The sequence below is a fragment of the Leptidea sinapis genome, chromosome 19 (assembly GCF_905404315.1).
Source record: "Leptidea sinapis chromosome 19, ilLepSina1.1, whole genome shotgun sequence".
NCBI classification, from domain to species: Eukaryota; Metazoa; Arthropoda; class Insecta; order Lepidoptera; family Pieridae; genus Leptidea; species Leptidea sinapis.
In genome coordinates, this window is record NC_066283.1 from 1,610,400 (window position 1) to 1,619,106 (window position 8,707).

The window sequence follows — 8,707 nt, forward strand, 5'->3', positions numbered from 1 at the left end:
AGTTTTTCTCTCAGTATGCGTGTGTTTTGAGCTAATATGAGTCTTAATACGAACGCAATACAGCTGATAAACGGTGCCTGCAATTTTGCAACAAGTATATAGTTGATTTCACTCTTTAGTCAGTAGTTTGGTTCGCGATTCGATAACAAACGACGATATAAATATATAATCAAAAGTTAGTAATATATATGCTTACTACAGTATGCATAATGCCATCCCTCAAATAAAATATTATATTAAATTGTATTTTTAAATTATTGGTCTACTTCTATGTTAAAAGTGATTCAACTAGCCTTGGGACGACAGTTTATAACACATTAATGAACATTAAATCCTTCTTTAACTTAAAAACAGATGTTTTTAAAATCTCGTCCGACCAGGATCCGATCATACTGACTCGCCTAACAGAATTGATCGGCGATCCGGTACAGTTTGTAAGTCCTGCCCACTACGGGATAGTATTTGTTGTGCGTTTTACGGCCGTTCCCAATATTCAGTCTAACTCTTACTTGAGATAAAAATCGTAGCTATCGTTGACTTCTCTGTCCCAATAAACTTATCGACGGTAACCTTATCCGTACACGCTGTCCGTCAGTGGGAGATCAGTGGGGTCACCAGCGATAGAAAATTGTATGGAAATTGCAATTCACGCGTCTGAATATAAAGCGATAAGAATGACTTATCGGGTATATTGGGACAGCTTCAGATTATTGACAGATAATTACTGACAGTAGAAGGTAGTAATTTATCTCTATCTGTAGATAGTATATTGGGAACGGCCGTTAAAAGCATCAGAAATGCTTCCATGTTTTACATGCGTTCACTGAATACTAACTCTATGTGTATGCCAACAGCCCTCAATTTGCGGTGCCCGATCCGACATATAAATAAACAGTAATACGACAAATGAGGTTATTTAGTGATAAGCGCGCAAACTTCTATACTCCAACAGGGCAGACATAATTGTTGTCTTTTAGAACTCTCTTTTAAGGATAACTTCGCAGGACTACATTGGCTTGGTCACCTGGAAAGGCTATGAAAAGTGACATCTGGCAGGTTTTCTTCCACAGCCTTGAATTGCGATAAGACCTGAAAGTTCTTATCGCACTGCGATCGAATGTCTTATTGGTATTATACTGTCCAATTGCGATGCTGCTCAGAATTTTGGGTTTTTGAACCCCAAAATTATTTATGCCACAGATTGAGAATGGAGCTGCCGCCCTCAGGCTTTTTTTATGATAATAAGGGACGAGACGAGCAGGACGTTCAGCTGATGGTAAATGATACGCCCTACCCATTACAATGCAGTGCCGCTCAGGATTCTTGAAAAACCCAAAAAATCTGAGCGGCACTACAATTGCGCTCTTCACCTTGAGACATAAGATGTTAAGTCTCGTTTGCCCAGTAATTTCACTAGCTACGGCGCCTTTCAGACCGAAACACAGTAATGTTTACACATTACTGCTTCACGGCAGAAATAGGCGCCGTTGAGGTACCCATAATCTAGCCGGCTTCCTGTGCAAAGGAGCCTCCCACTGGTATTGGCTGGCTATTTAATAATAAATTTTATTGTACGGATATAATACATACATATTGGAACAAATATTGTTTCAAAAAAAATTGATTTTAATAAACAGTATTTGAAATAAAAATATTAGAATATACTTCTTCTTGCCTAAGATTTTGTTGTTTCAGGCATAAATTTTGACAGCCTATAGCGATTGGTCTTGCGAGTCGCGTCCCGTCAGAAAATATGTTCGTGGACACTTTTAAAAAGATAATTAAAGATTTACATCTTTTATATTAATTAATCTGATCTCGCAACAACACTTATAATCACATGGAGGCACTGACCGTGGTTGGCCGATATGACTTTCTTACGCTTTATAATGGCTTCGCCTTTATATGTATGTATATATGTTTGTATGTATGCGCGACTACCTTCCCGTAAACGGTAGCAATCCTTTATCCTACATTGATAATTAAACATAATCAATAATCCTGTTATTTGACCACTGAGAAAGAAATGACTATATTTTTTGGTACCTAGGTTAAAAATTTGATATTGCATGAAAATGGTAGCGAGTGGGATGAAGGCAAGGTATACTAAACTGCCTCTGGGGAAACAGTGATGATGTATTGTAACAGAAGTATTTCCCTTCATCATCAAAACTACACAAAAACCATTAAAATTACTCACGCGGACTCATAACGAAAACTCCCGTCTAGTCTATTGCGACAGAAGCTCGCTGCCAAGCAAATAACCGCCAAATAAAAAGTTATTTCCGTCTGAGCACGACACACAACACTCCTACAATCGGGCGGAAAAAAATAATACTTCTCACTATTATTACTAAAATTCCACGTACAAATAAAGTATCACAGGCGCTCTACAAAAGCGGGTACTTACTACTAAATTGTACCAACTACTAAGGACTGTGTAGCGTCCGCATATGTGATAAAACAACAAACATCAAGATACGCCCACGGTCCGTTGTACTGCGTCGCGTGTGACGAAACCTGATTGAGCTATAGAACACACCTGATCGCTGTGACGTATTTATGAATCAACAATTCGTTGAACCACCGAACTCCTTTGTTGAGATTTAAAACTTTAAAACCGTTCAATGCAATATACAGGTATATAATATATTTTTTTATGGAAAAGGCGACAAACGAGCGTACGGATCACCTGGTGGTAAGTTATCACTGCCGCCCACATTCTCCTGCAACACCAGAGGAATCACAATAGCGTTGCCGGCCATTAAGGAAGGTGTACGCGCTTTTTTTGAAGGTACCCAAGTCGTATTTTCTCGGAAACATTGCACAAGGAAGTTTATTCCACAGCTTTGTAGTTCGTGGAAGAGAGCTCCATCCAGATGATGGGGATGATAGCCTTACTTGTGGCATGTCGTGGGAAGGTGGAAATCGGCGGCAGAAATCAGATGAAACAGCTCTTCAGAACACTCCCAGTGATAAATGCGGTAGAAGACACACAATGAAACGACGTCTCTACGCAACGCCAAGTGATCCAGCCGTTCACAAAGCACTGCATCCTCGACAATTTGAACTGCTCTGCGTTGCACGCGATCAATTGGATCGACCTGATGATGAATATTGATGTTTGTTTCCGAGTCATGGATGTTCATATGTATTTATGTATGTTTAAGTAAGTATATTGTATTAAATATATCGTTGTCATGTAACCCATAACACAGGCTATGCTTAATTTGGGGCAAGATAATTTGTGTAAAAGTGTGTCAATATTATTATTATTATATTATTATATGCAGAAGAAACACCGTGGGAGATGGCACATCGCCTTGGGGCACTCCAGCGTTTATGGGCTTCGGGTTCGAGCAATAACCGTCGACAACGACCTTTATGCTGCTCCCAGTGAGGTCTACTTGCTTTCGGGAAGCCCAAATGATGGAAGTTTTGAGAGGAGCGCCTAGTGCCATACACGACCTTCGCTATATCCAGGCTACCTGCCTTCCCCCTTGCTTTCGATATCCGCCGCCCATCTATGTGTTAGGTATCCCGAAGATCGCCTACCTATAGACCATGGCGTATGCCGCACTATCGTTCGTTGATCAACTGGTGACCTTCATACCAAGGGCCGGCGGTTAATTATGCTATCCATGATGTTGGAGAGCAGGGACGTAATAGCAATAGGCCTGTAGTTTGCCGGATCCGAAGTGTCTCCTTTTTTTGGATCGGATGGACAAGGGCTGACTTCCATGAGTCAGGGACTACGCCTTTTGAATAAGAGTGCCGGAATAAACGCGTTACCACCGGCGTGCTCGACTGCTTGTAATGTAAATGTAAGACTAACGCCGGAAAATTTAGCGTGCGTTAATTTTTTTCCAATATTTAGGCACAAAATGAAAAATGTGCACGTTACATTAATTAAAAGGAAGGTTGGCGGGGTTTGGTCTCGTAACAAGTACCGTATCTACGGTTTTGATCTATGCCATCTACAACAGTAGAACTGCAATACTGAGTGTACTTATATTTCGGCGACAAACAATTTTATATAGATCAAGGGGAATTGTTTAATTTTAATTAAACCATATTGAGTTACGAGATACACGTAATCACCATCTTAAGCAAGGAGTCTTGAACTCTCGTATCTCAGGCCGTAACTCAATCAAGACATTGACACAAATTATGTAGTAATCAACTGATAAATGGTAACGTACATAAATATCTATATTGTTACTGAGATTATTATGAGGGTCCGACAAGCAAGTTTGTGGAGCCGAGAGACGGTCCGTGTCTGACTATTCTCCACACCTGGCGTGGATCTTGAGAGGTATCATTTAAATCTTGATAATTGATCTTGATTGTTAACTTATCAAATCTATTAAATAATTATAGGCATCTACAGCACGTAAAACTAACCGATTTCAAAAAGGCTTGAACTTATGTCAAATATGTATTCCATCATAGCATATTATAATAAACATATTAATGCCAAATTTGTATCCCTTTTTAAAGAAACCAAACTTGTAACTAATTTTGAAGTGAAACTTCTTTAGAATCGTTGTGATTTCAAACAGTATACAACGGAAAAACGACAGGTAAGAGACACAAATACAAAAATGTGTAGGATGAAGCCGGCAAAGAATGAGACAGAAATATGCATACTATTGGAGTGAAAGCTTCTTTATCATTGTTGTTATTTGAAAGTCGATTAAACAAAAAAGTGATAGGAAAAAAGAGCAGTCACATCAATTCATAATATTTAAAATGGGAGATAATGAGATAGGAAGCATAATACAATGTTTTAGTACCAGGCGATCATAGTTAAAGAAGAGATTGTCCTTAATATAATCTGACTCGAAACACACAAAGTATTACTACATAGACACCAGGACAACATATTATTATATATATTAGTGGTGGTAGGAATGTCTTTCATAGCGGTTGAAATCATGTGTCATCCTAGCAACACATACCAGGAATTCATATGCAGTTTAGAGGTTCATGCACCATGCTGGTTTTACTTCTGACATGTGTACTTTGTACGCACGCAAAGTTTTTTTTTTAAATTAATATATTACAAACCATGTTAGTTGTAGATTTACATAGATTTTTAAGACAAAAGCAGAAACGGAAAAAAAAAACACTAAATGTTCTGTGGCACTAGTATTCCAAAATAGAGAAAACTACTCAGTTACAGTTATGTCCATACTTTAATGAGCACAACACTGATTTTTTATGACCCCATTGACATTTAAGAGTAAAATATAAATAGTGGCACTAAAGTATTGTAAATGTATTCATATAACATTTACAAGAAACTTATATATATTAACTACTAGTTTTTTACTGATTGGCCGCATTCTTAACTCAGAATAAACTTTCAGAGGCCTTGGTGTGTATCTAGATGTAAGACTTGTGCATGTAGAAATTACTTAGTAAAGCATACCAAATGCTAGGTTTCATAAGAAGAAATACTAAACACTTTAAGCACAAGACATGTATATCTGCCTCTTTGATAGTCTAGTTAGATCACATTTAGAATATGTGTCACCAATCTGGAATCCGTTATATGCATTCTTTATTCAAAAATTATCAATGATTCAAAAAATAATCTTAAGAACCCTTAAGTACGTGTATACCCTGCTCCTCTTACAATGAACTGTTAGTAAAACATATTACAGTATCACCAGGGAGTGTACATGTCATGCTGATGACAGGCATATGACGCCAGGCATGTAGCCTGGCGTCATATGCCTGCATCAGGATGGAAAAAACAAAATGTTGGTTTTCATGACTATCCCTTCATTTAATTATGTGTGTTATTTAGAGAAAAATTTATTAATTATAATTTACAACTAACACATTTTGTTTCCAACCCATTAAATACTTATTTTTTATATTTCAGAAACGTTAATCATTTCAATTTCAGAAATGTTATAATCAAACGTTGATAGACTTTCTGTCACTACATTTTTTGAAACATCCCATGTGTTTATATTAATATGTCATTATGAGGAAATGGACATGAAATGTACGCTCCCTGAGTATCACTCTATTTGTCATGGCGGGATTGAGTCATTCCAATTGTTATCTGAAATTAATTTCCGTGTACCATCTATTATAGCCACTAGATCACATAACTTATTCCACATCTCTGAAACTAGGACCAATATTGGTAAACACGTGCAACTTCACAGAATATGTACACTACATAATCTCACATTGAATAAACATTGACATGTTTTCGTGCCCCTTAACTATAAAACTTAAATCTTAAAAAAATTCAAATCAAACTTCAATCTTATTACTTTTGCTTTGCATATTCAAGTTTTTAGATGATATAGATTACTTTTACCAATTGTTAAGTATTTTCTATTATTGCAATAAACTTTTATTGGAAACTGTATGTGCACACTTGCACCTAAGCAAATGTCGCTTTTATCATCAACATCTAATTTCTCGGTGAGATGTTCCAAGTGAACAACAACATGACTAACATGCCATCAGTAAAAAACAGAATCTATTGTGTAAATGTGGGAATTACAGTGGTGCAATGAATGATGCTACCAACAATACCTATTTCATATCATTTGTTAGAACAATAATCAATTAATATGAATCAATCACTAATAAGACTACTGGAAATAAAAATAAATTAAATATATTTATATTTTTTCCTGTACTATTTTTTAAGTTTTGTACTTATAATAATTTTATTTTCCATGCATGCTGTAATATGGGTTAATTCACTAAATGACTTGATGCAAACTAAACAAACACTTAACAGTACAATAGGTAGTAGGTCAAAAAACTCAAGTAACTGTATAGTTATCTAAAATTCTAAGTTCTGTTGAGCCATTTGCAAAATGTTTTATCACCACCATGCTAATAATATTAACAACATGCACTGTCTTTTTTTGTAAATTGTTGATGACCAATGTGATTCATATGAATTGCACAAAATATACAACAAATTGTACAAGGTTACAAACAATAAATGAACATCTAGAGTGGATCACAATTGGATTTTCAAAAATAAAGATTAACACACACTTATTATATAAATACCTACATATTTTTATATATATTATTATTGTTATTTTCTAACTAGGAAATATTGTCAATATAAATTTAAAATAGATGATAGTGGTAGAAAAAAAACTCAAATAATATAGTTAAAACAAAGAATCCAACTAGTAAACTTGATCTGAGCAATTAAAATGTGTAATATACTAGCAATAGAGTTGAGATCACAATGTACCTATAATATCTTAGTGCAAATGTACTCAATTTGCACTGAACCAAGACTCATGAATCATTGTTTAGTATCAAGACTGTTTTAGGAAGATCAATTTAATATAACATTCACTAATATTTTTGAAGTGTTACATTCAGTTTCTAAAATACGTATAATTAAAAAAAAATCCTAATTTGGTTGAGGTTTATTTGATAACATAACTAGGTTTACTAAAACAATAGCAAAACAGAACGATCTTAGACTTATGAATAAAAATGTCGTGTATCTTGGACTAAAACTAACATTATCCAGTTCAAATTAAAAAAATATATCAGAAACAACATTTATTGTATCAGAAAGGGTTAAATTAAGTGCAGCAATATCAGAATTACGTAAAATTACAAAAAGGATATTAATATTTCTTTAAAAAGACACTTTCAAAGACAAGTATTACTTACAAATTTCAGAAAATCGTGTACGCAGTCAGCTTAATTTTCTTTACAATTTTCTCCGTGGTTCACTTCCTATCAGGTTTTCAATTATTTCGAAGCACGACAAAACTGCACTGCACTGAATTTCCTTCAGATAATTTAAAGACACAGTTAATAAGAACAATGCTTTTTATAAGAATATTTACGGGAACCCAAATTCCAAACACACCAGATAGAATAAATATTATATTCTTCTTTGCACCACAACAGGGCACAGGCTAGCACAAATAACAATACAAAAATGTAATACGTACCTACAAACTAGAATGACACCTGGCTCGATGACGTTTGTGCAATGTACAGTGTGCAAAAAAGTTTTGTTCCCATTTCACTTTCTCATACGGGAACGAATAATATTTTTCTATTTTTTAAACATCTTTTGCATGTATATTATTTAAACATAGATGTATCGGTTTGAGATAGTAACTTGTAGTTGTCATTCGATTTATGTGGTAATAAAACGAAAATAAATATTTAATTGTATTTTTGTAACTATAAGATTTATTTATGTTCTGTAATTAAAAAATATATTTTTACTATCACACTGAATCGTCACTTTTATCAATTTCTTCTATTACACATATTATGCCGCTATTGTTGTTATCTATTAAAAATAGCTATTTAAAGAAAAAACTTCCAAACGTTACTTGCATTGTGCACTAGATGACGTATAATATATTCCCATTTATTTTTAAATTGACTTATATGGGAGGATCTATGATTCAACGCCGTCTACGTAAATACACTAATGTACCCACTAAGTACTTTGTAAACCCACAACACTTCTTATTGCAAAAATAAAAAAGAATATCGAACGAAACGCTAGGTGGCTGGAAGAAAAATGCAATGCCAGTTGTTGTATCATTTGAAAGAAAATAAAGTCTATGTTTATTTAAATGAAAAAAATAAACAGTAATGTTATTATACCCGCGAAAAATACATATTCATTGTAATTTTTGGCATAAGTAAACTAAATTACATTTTCACTGGC

General features: G+C 34.7%; 1 protein-coding gene across 2 annotated transcripts in view; it reads right to left on the reverse strand.

Annotated features, from left to right (window-relative positions):
• The window catches only part of LOC126969898 (uncharacterized), a 104,029-nt gene extending 96,092 nt beyond the window's left edge, over positions 1 to 7,937 (reverse strand). The window contains exon 1 of one of the 2 annotated variants that reach the window (XM_050815516.1): positions 7,684 to 7,937. The gene's annotated coding sequence lies outside the window, so the exon portion shown is untranslated. Of the gene's footprint in view, positions 1 to 2,200; positions 2,490 to 7,683 lie in introns of those variants that run through there. The other variant, XM_050815517.1, reaches the window with a different exon arrangement.
• Between the last annotated feature and the right edge of the window lie 770 nt (positions 7,938 to 8,707).